The 19,665-nt window shown below is 38.9% G+C and overlaps 1 non-coding gene across 1 annotated transcript; it reads right to left on the bottom strand.

Moving 5' to 3' along the window:
• Positions 1 to 18,988: 18,988 nt before the first annotated feature.
• LOC135268448 (U4 spliceosomal RNA) lies at positions 18,989 to 19,129 on the bottom strand. Its single transcript, XR_010336776.1, has one exon. It is a non-coding gene; the product is annotated as a U4 spliceosomal RNA (small nuclear RNA).
• Between the last annotated feature and the right edge of the window lie 536 nt (positions 19,130 to 19,665).

A 19,665-nucleotide genomic window follows, 5' to 3' on the forward strand; every position in this document is an offset into this window, starting at 1 on the left:
CAACCCAGAATTTCATATCCAGCCAAACTAAGCTTCATAAGTAAAGGAAAAATAAAATCCTTTGTGAACAAGCAAGTACTCAGAGATTACATCACCACCAGGCCTGCTTTACAAGAGATCCTGAAAGAGGCACTAAACATAGAAAGGAACAACCAGTACCAGCCACTCCAAAAACACCAAATGGTAAAAAGCATCAACACAATGAAGAAACTGCATCAACTAATGGGCAAAACAGCCAGCTAGCATCAAAATGGCAGTATCAAATTCACACATAACAATATTAACCCTAAATGTAAATGGGCTAAATGCCCCAATCAAAAGATACAGACTGACAAATTGGATAAAAAGCCAAAACTCATCAGTGTGCTGTATCTGGAAACCCATCTCACATGCAAGGATACACAAAGGCTCAAAATAAAGGGATGGAGGAAGATTTACTAAGCAAATGGAGAGCAAAAAAAAAAAAAAAAAAAAAAGCAGGAGTTGCAATTCTTGTCTCTGACAAAATAGACTTTAAACCAACAAAGATCAAAAGACACAAAGAAGGACATTACATAATGGTAAAAGGATCAATGCAACAAGAAGAGCTAATGATCCTAAATATATATGCATCCAATACAGGAGCACCCAGATACATAGGCAAGTTCTTAATGACTTACAAAGAGACTTAGACTCCCAAACAATAATAGTGGGAGACTTTAACACCCCATTGTCAATATTAGACAGATCAAGAAGACAGAAAATTAACAAGGATATCCAGGACTTGAACTCAGACCTGGACCAAGCAAACCTAATAGACATTTACAGAACTCTCCACCCCAAATCCACAGAATATACATTCTTCTCAGCACCATATCGCACCTACTCTAAAATTGACCACATAATTGGAAGTAAATCACTCCTCAGCAAATGCAAAAGAACAGAAATCATAACAAATAGTCTCTCAGACCACAGTGCCATCAAGTTAGAACTCAGAATTCAGAAACTAACTCAGAACCACACAGCTTCATGGAAACTGGACAACTGGCTCTCGAATGTTGACTGGATAAACAATGAAATGAAGGCAGAAATAAAGATGTTCTTTAAAACCAATGAGAATGAAGACACAGCATACTAGAATCTCTAGGACACATTTAAAGCAGTCTCTAGAGGAAAATATATAGCAATAAATGCCCACATGAGAAGCAAGGAGTGATCTAAAATTGACACCCTATCGTCAAAATTGAAAGAGCTAGAAAAGCAAGATTAAAAAAACTCAAAACCTAGCAGAAGACAAGAAATAACCAAGAAGACAGAGAGACAAAAAACCCTTCAAAAAATCAATAAATCCAGGAGCTGCTTTTTCGAAAAGATCAACAAAATAGACAGACCACTAACCAGATTAATAAAAAAAAAAGAGATAATAATCAAATAGATGCAATAAAAAACGATAAAGGGGATATCACCACAGATTCTACAGAAATTCAAACCATCATCAGAGATTATTACAAACAACTCTATGCACATAAACTAGTAAACCTGGAAGAAATGGATAAATTCCTGGACACTTGCATCCTCCCAAGCCCAAACCAGGAAGAAGTTGAAACCCTGAATAGACCAATAACAAGATCTGAAGTTGAAGCAGCAATTAAGAGCCTACCACCCAAAAAAAGCCCAGGTCCAGAGGGGTTCACAGCCAAATTCTACCAGACATACAAAGAGGAACTGGTACCATTCCTTCTGAAACTATTCCAAATAATCCAAAAAGAGGGAATCCTTCCCAAATCATTTTATGAGACCAACATCATCCTGATACCAAAACCTGGCAGAGACTCAGCAAGAAAAGAAAACTTCAGGCCAATATCCATGATGAACATAGATGCAAATATTTTCAATAAAATACTGGCAAGCTGATTGCAACAGCACATCAAAAAGCTTATCCACCATGATCAAGTAAGATTCATCCCGGGGATGCAAGGCTGGTTCAACATATGCAAGTCTATAAACGTAATTCTCCACATAAACAGAACCAAAGACAAAAACCACATGATTATCTCAATTGATGCAGAGAATGCCTTTCACAAAATTCAAGAGCCCTTTATGCTAAAAACCCTCAACAAACTAGGTATTGACGGAATGTATCTCAAAATAATAAAAGCTATTTATGACAAACCAACAGCCAATATCATACTGAATGGGCAAAAACTGGAAGCATTCCCTTTGAAATCTGGCGCTAGACAAGGATGCCCTCTCTCACCACTCCTATTCAACATAGTACTGGAAGTTCTAGCCAGAGCAATCAGGCAAGAAAAAGAAATAAAGGGTATTCAAATAGGAAAGGAGGAAGTCAAATTGTCTCTATTTGCAGACGACATGATTGTTTATCTAGAAGGCCCCATCATCTCAGCCCAAAATCTTCTGAAATTGATAAGCAACTTCAGCAAAGTCTCAGGATACAAAATCAATGTGCAAAAATCACAAGCATTCCTATACACCAATAACAGACTTAAAGAGAGGCAAATCAAGAACGAACTGCCATTCACAATTGCTACAAAGAGAATAAAATACCTAGGAATACAACTAACAAGGAACGTAAAGGACCTCTTCAAGGAGAACTACAAACCACTGCTCAATGAAATAAGAGAGGACACAAACAGATGGAGAGACATTCCATGTTCATGGTTAGGAAGAATCAATATCATGAAAATGGCCATACTGCCCAAACTATTTTACAGATTCAATGCTATCCCCATCAAGCTACCAATGACCTTCTTCACAGTACTGGAAAAACCACCTTAAACTTCATATGGAACCAAAAGAGAGCCTGCATAGCCAAGTCAATTCTAAGCAAAAAGAACAAAGTGGGAGGCATCACACTACTAGACTTCAAACTATACTACAAGGCTACAGTAATCAAAACAGCATGGTACTGGTACCAAAACAGAGATATAGACCAATGGAATAGAACAGAGGCCTTGGAGGCAACACAACATATCTACAACCATCTGATCCTTGACAAACCTGACAAAAACAAGCAATGGGGAAAGGATACCCTGTTTAATAAATGGTGTTGGGAAAACTGGCTAGCCATGTGCAGAAAGCAGAAACTGGACCCCTTCCTGACACCTTACACTAAAATTAACTCCAGATGGATTAAAGACTTAAACGTAAGACCTAACACCATAAAAACCCTAGAAGAAAATCTAGGCAAAACCATTCAGGACATAGCCGTAGGCAAGGACTTCATGACCTAAACACCAAAAGCATTGGCAACAAAAGCCAAAATAGACAAATGAGACCTAATCAAACTCCACAGCTTCTGCACAGCAAAAGAAACAGTCATTAGAATGAATTGGCAACCAACAGAATGGGAAAAAATTTTTGCATTCTACCCATCTGACAAAGGGCTGATATCCAGAATTTACAAAGAACTAAAACAGATTTACAAGAAAAAAACAAACAAGCCCATTCAAAAGTGGGTGAAGGATATGAACAGACACTTTACAAAAGAAGACATACATGAGGCCAACAAACATGAAAAAATGCTCATCATCACTGGTCATTAGAGAAATGCAAATCAAAACTACATTGAGATACCATCTCACGCCAGTTAGAATGGCGATCATTAAAAAATCTGGAGACAACAGATGCTGGAGAGGATATGGAGAAATAGGAACACTTTTACACTGTTGGTGGGAGTGTAAATTAGTTCAACCATTGTGGAAGACAGTGTGGTGATTCCTCAAGGACCTAGAAACAGAAATTCCATTTGATGCAGCAATCACATTACTGAGTATAAATCGAAAGGATTATAAATCATTCTACTATAGGGACACATGCACACGAATGTTCATTGCAGCACTGTTTACAATAGCAAAGACCTGGAACCAACCCAAATGCCCATTGATGATAGACTGGACAGGGAAAATGTGGCACATATACACCATGGAATATTATACAGCCATCAAAAATGATGAGTTCATGTCCTTTGTAGGGACGTGAATGAACCTGGAAACCATCATTCTCAGCAAACTGACACAAGAACAGAAAATCAAACACCACATGTTCTCACTCATAGGTGGGTGTTGAACAATGAGAACACATGGACACAGGGAGGGGAGCATCACACACTGGGGTCTATTGGGGGGAAATAGGGGAGGGACAGTGAGGGGTGGGGTGTTGGGGAGAGAGAGCATGGGGAGAAACGCCAGATATAGGTGAAGGGGAGGAAGGCAGCAAATCATGCTGCCATGTGTGTACCTATGCAACAATCTTGCATGTTCTTCACATGTACCCCAAAACCTAAAATGCAATTAAAAAAATTGGAAAACAGACACATAAATAGAAGAAAAATCAGACAGCATTACTTTGAGTTAAACCCTTTGGACCCCTTGGTGGGTATAATTCCATTCTCCTGCCCCTTTTCTTTCTATGTAAGTGTGCATGTGTGTGTATGTGCATGTGTGTGTGTGTGTGTGTGTGTGTGTGTGTGTGTGTGTGTAAGAGGGAGAGAGAATCATTATATATACAAATTTGTGATTTGTTTATATACTTAATAACTACATTTTGTATATCATGTACCAATAGCTATATTCTTTATTTTTACAACATTATTTTTGATAGCTGTATAGTACTCTACTATGTAGGTATATTCAAATATATTTACCCAAATTCTGTTATCAGACACTTGATTGTTTCTAATATTTGGTTATTACAAATAGCATTTTGGTAAACATCCTTTTATGAACATCTTTCTACACTTTCTTAATTATTTCCTGAGGCTCAATTTCCAGAAAAGGAGTAACTAGGCCACAGGTCTGGACATTTTTATGTTTAATAATTACTGCCAAATTACTCTCCAAAAAGTATTGTAATCTATACTCTGACTAATGGCACGTAAGAATGTCTCTTTTCCCTCACTAACAAAAATTAAAGAATTAGTGTTCATTGTCTCATTCTGGTTCTTAAAATAATTCTATGGGGTAAACAGAGCAGATTAGCAGAAATGCTATTGCTCATACCTCCAGAAAGTAACAAGACTAGGAGTCAAGTTTCTTGACTTGCCTTACTACATGCTTTTCTAACACATCCTTCTTGCCATCATACTGTCAATGGTGGCAATTCCAAGTGAACTGTCAGGAAAGAACCTAGACCAGGAATTCTTACACAAGCCACAGCCTGACTCATGCCTGTGTTGCTGGCAGTGCCCTGGCCTCCAGCCATGGGACTGTGGGTGGCACAATTCTTGTATTCTGAGAAAAAGGCAGTGTTGGCACACTGCTTGTTCAGGCCAGTGCTTAAGCCAATGGAGAAGGGAGGAGGTAAGGAAGTTGGAGTCAAAGAGGCAGTTGAGGGTGAGCAAATTATAGACCTTGTAAGAACATGTCCTTAAAACTTTTCAATTCTTGCTCTGTATTATAAGTAAAATAGTTCAGGCCATCTATCTTACTGAATATTTTAAAAATGAGTCTGTTCTTACTATTTTTTAATTGTTCAATTCATTCATATCATTTAATTGGAAGAATTTTGTTTTTATTTTTACTTATACAAAACACAGAGTCAAGTTCCCCTAAGTCAAAAGAGAAGAGGTAGTGAAGAAAAAATTCCCTTTTGAATAGAAAAATAAGAGGGGTTTTTTCCCCTTTCTTTTTTTGCATATTATATGGCATAATAAATTTTATTCAAATACTTAAAAAATTGAAAAGAAATAGCATTAAGTGCAATCATGTAGGTGTTTGTAAAGTTCTTAAAACTATTTGGCTATAGTATTGTGTAAGAAAATTGTCATGCAAAAGTGAAAGCAATATTTGTTAGGGGTGAATAAACCAGGTATGCTAGCAGGCACTGTGGGTTACTAAGATGAAACAGTTATAGGTTCTGTTTTAGGAACATTCATCTTGTAGAGGTAGGAGGACTGCTTTAAGAAGCTTCCTGATCACTAACCTTGGTTGAATCACTGTCTTCTGTGCTTGAACATCATTGTTCTTCCCCCCTTATTAAATCTGCTTCATAAATTGAAGTAATCCATTTATTTGTCTGTTGTACCCACTAGGCCATAAACTCCTAGAGGGCAGGAACTATGCCCTATTCTTTACAAGAGGCTATATGAAAGGCAGGCCATAGAAACTTAACAGACAGAATATAATTATACTGTAGAAAATTTGTCACATTTTATTCAGGGGTAGTGATATGGTTTGGCCCTGTGTCCCCACCCAAATTTCATGTGGAATTTTAATCCCCACGTGTCAGAGGAGGGACCTGGTGGGAGATGATTGGATCATGAGGGAGGAGTTTCCCTCCCCATGCTGTTCTTGTGATAGTGAGTGAGTTCTCACAAGATCTGATGGTTTAAAAGTGTGGTGCTTCCCTTCTCTCTCTCGCTCTTCTGCCACCATGTAGGACGTGCCTTGCTTCCCCTTTGCCTTCTGCCATGATTGTAAGTTTCCTGAGGCCTCCCCAGTCATGTGGAACTACAAGTCTATTAAACCTACTGTCTTAATAATTTACCCAGTCTCAGGTAGTTCTTTATAGCAGTGTGAAAATAGACTACTACAGGTAGAAATTATTGTTTATTTTATCCATTGTCTTTCAACAATATTGGAATATACTTTTCAAATTGATTAAGGTAAGTGATATAACATATAATCAATTTCAGGTTTTCATCAATTTTGTAAACTTGTACAAATCACTTAATTTGTGGTTTCAGGTTTTCTCATCTGTTAAGTAACACTGTTAGCCCAGACCAATTATTCTCAACTGATATTGAGGAGACCTACCCTGATATTCAGGGATGGGATAGAATACATTAGAATCTTCATTAAAATATTTGTTGTTTGAAAACCACTTATTCAGTATAATTATATAATTTTATAGTTGGGACAAAAAAGAAAGGTACTATTTCTGTAATATTAAACAATAGAAGGAAAATCCTGGAAAATGTTGGCTCCTGGTTTTCTCAGAGGTTAAAGGCTAAACCATTCCAGGAGGTTGTATAAAATCTTTGAGGTAGCTGTGTTAGGGGCTCTAACTCATTCTCTTTTACATTATTCAATGAACTAAATAAAGGTGAAAGATACTGCATTCCAAGAAGCTCCTATTGCGTAACATTTACCATGGCACACATATACCTTATTTTTCTCTGGATATGTTGGAGGAGCTCAGTAACCTCTTCGGTTGTTTCTTTAAATTTGTCTTATTTTGAAGAAAGGCAAAACTATAGATCACATTAATATTAGGCTCAGAAATACCATGAAGATAAGTAAACCAGACATTGCAAGTTATCCAAGTGTCTCAGTGTAGACCTGTTGTTATTTCATTTACCTGGCCACATGATCAAAGAGAGGTTGATAGTTTAGTTTAGGTGTGGCTCAGAAGATTGTGTGAGAGAACTGAAACTCACTCTAGCGTGTTTGGGTGACTGAATGCTCTGTTTTTAAGGGATTAGAAACTTTTTTTCATGGAGTTTGGATTTTTCATGTGAAGGAGGTGTTTTAAAGGGTTAATTAACTATTTGCTGTTTGGCATCTCAAAGATTTCCCCATACAATAAAATGCTTCCAGGTCACAACCCTCATGATATTTATATATATTTCTGGTTATGAATATCCACAAATACAACAAAAGTATAAAGTGGTTTGAAATATCCAATTAGAAAAATTTTTTTTGAGCTGGATTCTTGCTCTGTTGCCCAGGCTAGAGTACAGTGGCACAATCTTGGCTCACTGCAACCTCTGCCTCCTGGGTTCAAGTGACTCTCCTGCCTCAGCCTCCTGAGTAGCTGGGATTACAGGCACGCACCACCAGACCTGGCTAATTTTTATATTTTTAGTAGAGATAGGGTTTTGCCATTTTGGCCAGGCTGGTCTCGAACTCCTGACCTTAGGTGATCTTCCCGCTTAGCCTCCCAAAGTGCTAGGATTACAGGCATGAGCCACAACTGCACCCAGCCAAAATACTCAATTAAAATTTAAAAAGAAAATAACAAGGGAAGTGTTAGCCCATTTCAGGGGTTGATACACAAGTTAATTCTTGCCTTCTCCTCTTCTCTGTGGCTCTCCTCCTCTGGTTAGTGGTAGAGACAGCTGTGTTATTTATATTCTGTGGCTGTCAGAAGTCTGCTCCATGCTCCTTAACCCATGTGGTACCCTGATGACTTGGCCACAGTCTAGTTGTCACAGGATTCCACGAGAGCCTGATCCTCCTCACACCAGTTGCAGGCCAGCCTTGGGTTCATTTACCCCTCCACTTTGCCTGTATGTACCTCAGGTGTGCAGAAGCAGAACGTATTTTTCCTGTCTTTTTATTTTAAGCTGTAATTCTAAACTACTATGTAGCTCTAGACTAAGTGGGTCATTGTAAAATGGATAGCAGTCTACAGATTTTGAGTAGCATTAAAAAAAATATACATTTAGCCCTAAATCTTGAAGTATCTCTGTCAGTTTGGGACCTCTAAAAAGCAGCTGTCAAAATGGGATTACATGGGCAAGAGATTTATTGGGAACAATGGGCAGGGAGCATGAGGGGGCAGGGGCAGCCTTCAGCCCCTGATGCGGGTCTGGGAAAGGAGAACAAGAAGGAAGGATGGAGTTGGGAGCAGCCTCAGACCACCGTGCATTTCTGAGAATGTCTTGGCCATGCCAGTGTGGATCCCTGGGCTCTAAGACCTGAAGCTTCTCATTAGAGGAGTTTTGTGTCAGGCAGAGGTGACCTGGTCCTACTACCCGCACTGTGCTATGCCATTATCTGGGAGCAGCCAGTGGAAAGCAGCACCTGGTTTGAATGCTGCAATCAGCTTAAAGGTGGGACATCAGAAGGCTGTCAGCCAGCTCTCTTTCCTGCTGTGGGTCTTCTGGAAGGAAGATTTGAATGGGGTAGCTCCATGGTCACTACAGTACCCACAGGTGTACCCTTTTATCCCAGGACCCTTGGCCTCACTCCCTCTGCTCTTTATTCCCCTCTTTAGACCAACTTATGGCAAAGTGTAAAAGGAGGTGACTCATCCCTTTCCTAGACTCTCAGTCCCCACAGAGCAAGTTTGGATAGGGAATTTATACCTCTGGAGGCTCACCTTTGTTTGCTTCTATTTTCTAGCCAATAAAACCATTGCTTATTAATTCTAATTCCACAAACATTTCAGTGCTGACATTCCCAGCACCAAGTTAAATACAGAGAACATAAGATAAATAAGACATCTAAATGGGCTCGTATCCTAGAGAGGGTTATGCACACTTTAGCAGAAATTTTAATAATGTGATAAGAAGAGAAACAGACTAAATAGGAAGTGGACTCTCCTGACCAGCCTGGGAAAAGTCTGAGCAAAGTCTTCAGGGGCAAATACAGCTTACTCAGACAAAAAAGGCAGTCAGTGGCAAGTCTAGGCAGAAGCCAGGAGGTGTTAGGAACAGACTATAAGACATGGTTGTTCTGGAGGAAAAAGGGTAAAACTTAAGAGGTAAGCAGTATACAGATTTATGCTTGAAAATTTCTTTTTTCTTTTTCCTTCCTATTCAGAGGTCAGTGCTTGGAAACTTGTACTTAATTTTGTGAATAGTGTCACATGTGTATTTTCTGAGTGCAAAGAGGATTTGGGTAGGCAAGACTAGAGAACAGCAGGAAGCCATTGTCTACTAAATATTTATTTCTATCCATTCACTGATGTATTGGTAAGAGGGCAGGAGTCCTGGGGAACAACTGCCTCATTTTTACTCCAAACACTCGGGTTCTGATCTGCATGTCATGGCTTATCATAGTGTAAGCCAGTTATGTAACTCTAGAAATGGAAGTTTCTGTTGTTTATAAACTGGAAATAATGATACATGTCCTGACTCCCGTTGGGTTGTTGCAAAGGAATCAGTTGAAATAAGACAAGACTTTCTGAAGGCACTTTGCCAAGTTTCAGAACTGTAAAAATTAAGAGACTGCTACTACGTGCTGTTACGGAAATAACAGGCACCTGGGAAAACCCACGAAGTAAGGTTTTGTAAGAAGTTGCTCTCTGCTCCCCGCGAGAAAATGCCGAGCTCAACACGGCCAAGAGGAACAAGTCTGGGAAATTACGACATGAGGTAAAGCAAATGGGACTTTCTGTTTTGTTTTTGGATACCACAATTTCTTACATGTCATTCTTATTGTTTACCCTTCCTCACCATTGGTGGTTTGAAATGAGAGGAAGTTGGGTTAGAGAGTATTAATAAAGCAAGGGAGATGGTTAAAATTTACTTGATGTAAAAATAAACAGAAGCACTTTAGTGTGGGGAGGATCAAATGCTATACATTTGTTATGTGGAAAACAAACTCAGCTTTGTGGTGAATCAGAAAACTTTTCTACTTTCATGGAACATTGTCCTCTCAAACTCCCCGGGAGAAGTAGTAGTACATTATCAGATAAATCTAACTTGCCCTAATGCTTCTCTGCTGGAAGATTTTAAAAAATCTCTCTCATACTAGCTTTACTTTGTTGATGGTTTGTTGGATTGTCTATGAGAAGACCACTGAGAATATTTTCAATCTACTCAATACTGATGAGAACCAGAGGCCACAGGTGTTCTTATCAACATATGTATAAGGTCATGGAAAGTCTCCATGTCAACAATCCTGCTAAAGAGGCCACTCCTGGAGTAGCAGTAATCTCCTAAAGTGATCATCTATTCTCTAAGCACTTTTTAATAGAGAAATCAGCAGGAATATTTATATATGAGTTGAGACAACTGGTTGATTCATATAAGGAATTGCTGACAGCAATGTTAATTACTTTTTCTTGAATATTCGCTCACAGGACAGATTGATCTTTGCTGTTTTACACAAACAAACGAAAAATAAAATGACATTTTTTAGCCTATCATATATCCTGTAAAAGATGTCTTGGAAAATAATTTTCAAAAGAAGTGGGTGGCTGACACTAGAGATTGACTTACTTAATATAAACAACAACCACTTCTGGTTTCTCTTATTGAATTTTAGAGTATGGAAAGCTAACAATGTAATTCTCCCAAAGCTCTTGCAGTTTGAATTTGAGGAGTCAACTGGGCTCTGTCATGCAAAGACAAATACTAATTTTCTATTGCTGCATGCTCAGATTAAGCAATTTACAATAACATCATTGTTTGGCTCATAGTTTCTGCAAGTCAGGAGTATGAGCATGGATTAGCTGATCCTCTGCTCACGCTCTCACAAGGCTGAAATCAAGGTGTTAGCCAGGACTACAATCTTATCAGTATCATTTTCCAGGCTCTTTGGTTGTTGGCAGAATTCAGTTTCTGTAGTTGTAGGACTGAAGTCTTTGCTTTCTTGCTGGCTATCAATCAGGGATCATTCACAGCTCCTAGAGGCTTCTTGCCATCTTCTACCATGTGGCCCTCCCCACAACATAGCAGTTTCCTCCTTCAAAATCAACAGGAAAATGCCTTTGGCTTTGAATCTCTTTTGTTTTAACTGCTCACCTGATTAGGTCAGGCTCACCCAAAATAACCTCACTCTTGATTAACTCACAGCCAACTAACTGGATGCCTTAATTATATTTGCAAAATCCTTTTTCACCATATACTAGAACTTAATTATGGAAGTAACATCCCATTGTATTCACATGTCCTGCTCACATTCAAGGAGAGAGTATTGTATACGTCAGGGAGCAGGAATCTTGGGGAACATCTCAGAATTCTGCCTACCACAATGTGCTGCATGGTGCAGAAGTAAGCAAGGTGAGGTAATGTACACACGTGGGGAAATTGTAGCATTCAGCAAGCACAGTGGCATGGGTAGTGCTTCTGGGAGCTTTAGTGGAGTTTTCACTTCTGTTTTCTAGTGCCATGTGAGCCAAAACGTCAGCAGCAACAGCAGAGGTGTTTTTGATAGGACAACTGATGTGGTTGGGCATTTTTCCTGGGTTTTCCTTGGTAGCATTTAAGACCTTTTTTTTTTTTTGGTTTTCAATTACATGATATAAGCTATTGGTTATAATAAATACCCTTCTACTTAAACTATCTATAGTGAATACCTTTATATGCAATATAAATCCTTTATTGCTATTATAAGATCATCAACTGGACCTCTTTTTATATGTCCATTAAAGTGTGTAATTCTGCATTGTTTTTGTAAATTCATAGAACTTTAGAGCAGGAAGGAAACTTCTGCTTCTAGAAAGAGTTTTTGAACTATATTCCATAGAAATTTATAGCTCAAGTTATAATAATAGGCTTTTTTGGAGTGGGGAATATTCAACAGTCATGCTAACTTGGGATACATTATACACTCTTAGAACTTATAATAATATCCATTAACATATTAAAGACTCAGAGATCCTACAGGGAAAAAAATGATAAAAACCTAAATTCAACTATCTAGGCTGGGCGCGGTGGCTTATGCCTGTAATTCCAGCACTTTGGGAGGTTGAGGTGGGTGGATCACTGGAGGTCAGGAGTTCGAGACCAGCCTGGCCAATATGGTGAAACCCCTGTCTCTACCAAAAATACAAAAATTAGCTGAGCATGGTGGCACATGCTTGTAATTGCTTGAACCCAGGAGGCAGGAGAATTGCTTGAACCCTGGAGCAGAGGTTGCAGTGAGCCGAGATTGTGCCATTGCACTCCAGGCTGGATGACAGAGCAAGACTCTGTCTCAAAAAAAAAAAAAAATCTATTAGACTCTTTCATTCCAACCAAGGTTCCCAAACCAAAGCGCAGATACCAAAATCTACTAGTGGGTTAGTGGTAGAGTGAAGGCTTTAAACCATGCTAAGTAGGCTTCCTGACTCCCAGGAACATAAAGCTTATTTGTTACTCCCTACATTTGCCTGAGAAGTAAACTTCAGTGAATGTAAACACAGCCTCAGGAGGAAGCAAAATATATCAATATAACTAGTTCTGGCAAATCTATCCATGATGTATCAATGAGACCTGTCTTATCTTTTTGAGGAGCTTGCAGTGCCATGTATGTTCACCCACACACCACTCAGCAGAAGGTAACTGCCCAGAGAGTAGGCCAAAGTAGATGTTCTCCTACCTCAGTCACTCACATGAGCACCCTTCCTAGGTACCCAGGCCAAGGGCTCCCGGGCCACAGGAAAATGGGACTTGTGAAATTAGGCTCCAGGACATTTTGCTAACTGTAGTGCAATTATTAGACATTTTAGGCTTAGGATTTGATAGAAAATAAATCGCTCTAAAATGAGTCCAAAATTAAAAAGAAAAAAATGTATTAAGGCCACCACAAAAGGCAATACAAATTGAGTACGTGAGAGAAACCTGATTCCTGAATCAGAATGCTTGTGAGCACATGCCCCCCACATTCCATAATACAAATCACATCACATACAGCTGACCAAGACAGAAGAGCTTCCAGGAGGGGCATATTTTCAGCATGAAAACAAAGAGCCATTCGTGTTGTAAGCACAGCTTATGGTCAGCTGGCTGACCTGATACACCTCGGCTTTTATTGTTCCCCAAGGCCACATGGTTGGATCTTGCAGAGGCCGGGAGTGAATGTGGACATGCCCAAGCAGCTTTAGACCTCGAGGCCCCCCTTTGCTGTTTTTGGAAGGAACTTCGATTGCATAAAGAATCTAGGCTCCACCACACTTTTATTATTGGGGAAAAAAAATTCCCCTTCAGGGCAGAGAGGTAGAATCACAAGCTAGACTTCTGCTGATTTCCTCCCCACCCCACAGTTTTCTCTTCCTTTCCTTGGTAGGTACATTTGTAAAAAGACTGGTACACTGGTTAAAAATGAAAACCAAAACCTGGCAAACAGTCCTCACAGCAATGTTTTGTAGCCACTCAGACCCGTAAAAGAAACGAAATCTTGGTCAGGCACGGTGGTTCATGCCTGTAATCCCAATACTTTGGGAGGCCGAGGTGGGCAGATCATCTGAGGTCCCAGCCTGGCCAACATGGCGAAACCCCATTTCTACTAAAAATACAAAAATTAGCTGGACATGATGGCTGGCATGTGTTATCTCTGCTACTCAGAAGGCTGAGGTAGGGAAAATTGCTCCAACCAGGGAGGATTGCTCTATAGCACTCCAGCCTGGACAACACAGCAAGACTCCATCTCAAAAAAAAAAAAAAAAAAGAAAAGAAAAAGGAAAAGAAACCAAACAGAAATGAAATCATAAACAAACCAGCCACTACATTAGTCATAAAGGGACTCAAACCACAACACACACCTACCACAATTCTATGGGAAAAGTTTCCACATACGTGCAATTCTCTGAGGTTTGTGGTATTTCCCAGGGCTCCAGCTGAGGAATGACTACAGCTGAATCCTATGAAAGGCTCTCAGGCTTTGTGGAGCTGCATTTATTGTTCTTAAGGAGTTAGGAAAAGATAATTTAGGAGTTTTGGTAATGGCATAAAGCAGTTTTGTTTTATTCTTACATGCCTCCGTCTGTTGAATAGACCATTCTCTGGCTTTTTTGTTTCAGCTGTTGAGCCTCGACTTAGAGGTTTTCAAAGCTATCAGGCCAGTTGAAGTTGGTTGTAGGAATAGTCTTGAGGACTACTAAAAAAAATCTTGCTTTTTTGAAAACTTGGCAATGTAAGCATCCAAGAAATGGGACATATTTCAGCTTTTAACTATTATTCTGCGATATGTTTAGAGAGGAACAAAATAATTGTCAAAATGCTTTCCAAGCCCTAAATATTGGCTTGTTATTTACAAAAAAAAAAAAAAATATATCAGATTGGAAATGATATTCTCCTTTGTTATTAATCCTCAAAACTCGGCTCAAACTATAGATTCGCCTATAATTGATGAAATGCTATGAATATTTAAGGCCTAAAGGTTTAAAACATAGTCAATCTTGCTTTGTTTGATTGTATATAACCAGTAGACACACATGGGATTTTTAGACACATATTTTTCTGTTTAGGTGATATGTCTGTTACGTACATCAGGAAAGCCCAGAAAATTCTGAAAGTGTTAGTTGCTTACTGCCCGTATAGTGCTTCTTTTTTCAGTATTACACAAATTTCACCAGAAGGTGTCTGGTACCTACTCCCCATTCCAGCATGACATGAGACTTCACTGTACTTGAAACGCACTAGTTACAGATTCTTTTTTTTTTTTTTGAGATGGAGTCTTGCTCTGTTGCCTAGGCTGGAGTGCAGTGGTGAGATCTCAGCTCACTGCAACCTCTGCCTCCCAGGTTCAAGCGATTCTTCTGCTGCAGCCGCCCAGGTAGCTGAGACTACAGGTGGGTTCCACCACACCCAGCTAATTTTTTTATTTTTAGTAGCGACAGAGTTTCACCATGTTATCCAGGATGATCTCAATCTCCTGACCTTGTGATCCACCCACCTCAACCTCCCAAAGTGCTGGGATTACAGGATGAATCACTGCATCCAGCTACAATATTCTTCATTATAAGAAATGTGAGTTTATTTCTCCCTGGGAATTATTTGTGCTAAATTTATATTTAAAAATGATTTTTTTTTTTCAAGAGTAATGTTACCAGGCTTGGGGTAGTATAGGATGAGTACATTTCCACTCCTTCTCTCTCTTTCATCTAATAGCCTAAATTAATTTCAATCCACCAAAATCATAATGAAGTTACTCCCTTTAAAACTCTGACTTATAATGATCCAAAGAATGAAAGAACAATGTGTTGGGGGTTCCCAGAAGAATGTCTGGGTATTTTCCGAGTTATTACTGCATACCCGAGTCTTCAGTTCAGATTCCAGGAAGGAAACAAGAGGTATTGACTGTGTGGATAAAGGTCCTCAATTATTTTTCTTCTTTTGCTAGTCTGTACCTTTAAATGTCTTCCTGGCCCAAAGCAGGAATGGCTGCTTAGGATTTCAAATGAATACTCAAACAATTTTATCTGGCCCAGTAATGGACATGTTTTTGATAAGTGAATGGATAGAGCTGATATCCCCATTTCAAAGGAGCTGGCAGAAGGCCAAGAGGGTCAGCTCTTAGGAACTTTGAGGGAAACACTCATAAAGCTAACTGATAGCCCTCCATGGTTGCCTTGAGCCTGGACTTTGAACCCTTCACTGCTGTTCTAACAGGTAAAGCCCTAGATGCAAATATTTGGTTTGACTCTTTCTGACTGTAAACACTGCAGCCCTGAGGATGATGTGATCTATAGAATTTGCAGCTATTTGCACAGATGTTATCAAAACAATTTCAAATTCTACTTCCTTGTTATTTTTCAAGAATTACTAACTTAGCTGGTATTTTGGGGAACACGTTTGGTAAGGATAGGTAAGAAGGCTAGGGAAAGAAAAATGGCAACAGTCCATCCGGATCCCAGGACTCTATACACATTCAGAAACAAAGTCAAAGAGAGTGTGGAGCAATCATCCAATAATCCAAATTCCGTATTAGCCCAGGAAAGGTAAATACTAATGAGCTCAAGGGGGGAACATCAAAGCTCACCTCCATCTAACACAGGTGGTTCCTCTTCTTTGCTTTTTGTCCATGACCATGTTTTATGTTTCTTGACCACCTTCCTTGTTGTATTTTATTGTATCCCATCTTATATTTGTTGATTTCCTTTTTCAAGCAGACTTTTTTCCCCTTATCAATGCAAATCTGCCTCTCCCTATGGATTTTAAACAGCTTCAGTGTGGGCCCATATGGTGTGAGAGCAGAGTTCAGCAAGTAAAAAGTGTGGAGAGTGGAATCAGCCCAGCTGCTTTCAAATTCTGGGTCTTTCACTCACTAGCTGTGAGAATGTTGGAAAGTTAATTAACTTCTCTGAGTTTGTTGTTTATCTCTGAGAGATGGTCATACCTAGTTTACAGTTTTGTTTTAGACATTAAATTAGATAGTGCATATGAGGCTCACAGCTCAGATCCAGTTCTTTAAATATATTTCTTTCCTTTCTTTTATTTCTTTGATATTCCCTCACCCCAGAACCCTCTGCTCCACTTAGTTAAATATAAGTCTATATGCTTTTAGTGAGTAGATTGGAAGGCTTAGAAATTACATAGTATCAGTTTGGAGAGACTCAGTGCTTAAAAAGCCTCAGCCATCTTCCCTGGATCAGGAGGTTGTGATTTCTTGCTGAATGTTCTTCAGGGTATTTGCTTTAGTTCCCTTCTTTATGGGTATGTTACATCTAGAAATAGGTTTGTTGAGAGACAATAGTAAAATGAGGAGGGGAGAAAGAAGACAAAGAAGAAGAAACCTGGCAAAATATTAATGAAAATAGAAAGCAAAGCCCTAAAAAACACATGGAATGGAATACATTTAAAATAACAAAATTTCATTTATCACTGTGATTCTCATAGCATAGAACCCAGGTCAAAAATTTGGGCAAGTCTAGTGCATGCTTGGGTGTTGAAGAATATCTGCAAATGTAGATTCCCAGTGATCAGCAAGCTGAAGGATAGGCCAGAAAGTTTAATAAATATTCTTAATTAATCCTGTGGACTAAAAATATATACTCACATGGCTGAGTCAAGAGTGTAAAGGACTTGTTGAAACAGAAGTTAATAAGCAGCATGGAGAAGCAATGTTTTTGATTTAATGACTGAAATCTTGAGATAGTGTCTTATTTAGAAGATTTGTATATGCGATACGTGTTTATATTATATATATTTTAATAATGCTATGTATGTATATAGGTACTGTAATTCTCTTTTTATCAGCTCTATATGTTACTTAGTTTCAATTTTTTTCAAAGATATTCTTTCCAATTAAAACACCATAAATGGTCTTTATTTATTTTTAATTTTTTTTTTTAGAGATGGGGGTCTCACTTTGTTGCCCAGGCTGGAATTCTGCAGTGGTGTGATCATAGCTCACTGCAACCTCCAGCTCCTGGACTCAAGGGATCCTCCCACCTCAGCCTCCTGAGTAGTTAGAACTCAGGTGCATGCCACCATGCCCAGCCAATTTTTATTTTTTTTTGTAGAGATGGGTTCTTGTTATGTTACCCAGACTAGTCTTGAACTCATGACCTCAAGTGATCCTCCTGCCTTGACCTCCCAAAGCACTACAATTACAGATGTGAGCCACTGTGCCCAGCCCATAAACATCTTTTTATTAAAAAAAAACTTTAATAGTTAATTTTCCTAAAAATCTGAGAAAAACATTGAAAATATATCCAACTTGCTCACTGAAAACTCCCAAGGACTGAATGAATACATTGCCCATAAGACCATTTTCCCTTCTCTTGTTCCCGCTGGTCCTTACTTACTAACCCAGTTAATTTTAAGCGTTGGGAATATAGAGTCAGAGATGGAAGAAGTATTAAGGTCCTTAAAAAAGAAAAAATGACATAGGCCTATCAAACATGATAACAGCCAGGTGCCTACTACTGTGGCCTTTTGTCCCCAGAAATGGTTGCTGAGCTGCATTTCCAAGGAAGCCACAAGGTATTTTGGCTCACATTTATCTGGCCAAGGCCTCAAGTGCTGGTTGCTCAGGTAGGAGACCAGGCAGACACCTCAGAGACTTCTACTGGGATCTACTTCTCAGGGTTGCTGCTTGTCAAATAATCAGCCGGAATATTTCCCTCAATGAAAACCTTCCTAACTCTTCCACAGTTTGGCATTTCCTCTTCTGTGTTGATGTGCTTCCCAAGCAATTTGTACATTTGTCCATTAAAACACTTACTATATTGCAGTACAACACAATACCTGGCACATATTAGGGAATTGAATAGATGAGTAAATAATCTAAAGAAAATGACTTTTTGAGTAGCCAAATTTGATTACCCTAGAATCTAAGAGATCTCCCTGTCAACCTAGGCTATCAATATCAACTGGATGGCTATTGTTTACTCACTAGAACAAATCTATTGAGTGCCCCCAGTTTCATTTGCTTTTGCTTTTTATGATTAGCCATTTTATCAAGACTCTCTTGACCTTGAGTTTTTAAAAAATACAATTCATTAATGTGAGAAGAAATGAGATCATTGCCTACAAGGTCCTGAATTCTTAAGATAAATTTATAAAATACAAATTCTGTACAATAAATTTATATTAGAGGTGATATTTTGATATTTAGTCCCTACTAGCAGTTGGAAAAGTATTTTTAATGTCTTTTTTTTTTTTTATCAGTCTCCGTAGAGACTGTCAAAAATTGCCAGTGCCGACTGTATTGCAAGTTGTCACAGTGGGGTATTGGGAAAAGTTTTTAATTCGCAATAATTGTGCCTCGGATAAACCTCATTGGCTATGATACTGCCACTGCGCAAAGCTTATTTTTAATAGTCTTTTAAGGCTGTTTAGATATTGATGAAACATAAGAAGAAAATGCCATGTTAAACGCTTGGTAATTGAGTATGCATTCTACTTGTGTCCTAACTTAGACCATGCTGTGGAATAAAATAGACAACTATCTTGTATTATTTAAATTTGGTTCCTATTTTAGTGTTTAAAGAGTAACTTTACATATGCATTTAAACTTTTTTTTTTGATATGGAGCCTTGCTCTGTCACCCAGGCTGGAGTACAGTGGTGCAATCTCGACTCACTGCAATCTCTGCCTCCCAGATTCAAGTGATTCTTGTGCCACAGCCTCCCAAGTAGCTGGAATTACAGGCATGCACCACCACACCCAGCTAATTTTTGTATTTTTAGTAGACACAGGGCTTCGCCATGTTGGCCAGAGTGGTCTTGAACTCCTGACTTCAGATGATCTGCCTGTCGTGGCCTCCCAAAATTCTGGGATTACAGGCATGAGCCACCACATCTGGCATTAAACATTTTTTACCGTTAAAAAGATTCAACCCATCT

The sequence above is a fragment of the Aotus nancymaae genome, unplaced genomic scaffold (assembly GCF_030222135.1).
Source record: "Aotus nancymaae isolate 86718 unplaced genomic scaffold, 86718_ANA_hifiasm-v0.15.2.pri h1tg000040l, whole genome shotgun sequence".
Taxonomy (NCBI): Eukaryota; Metazoa; Chordata; class Mammalia; order Primates; family Aotidae; genus Aotus; species Aotus nancymaae.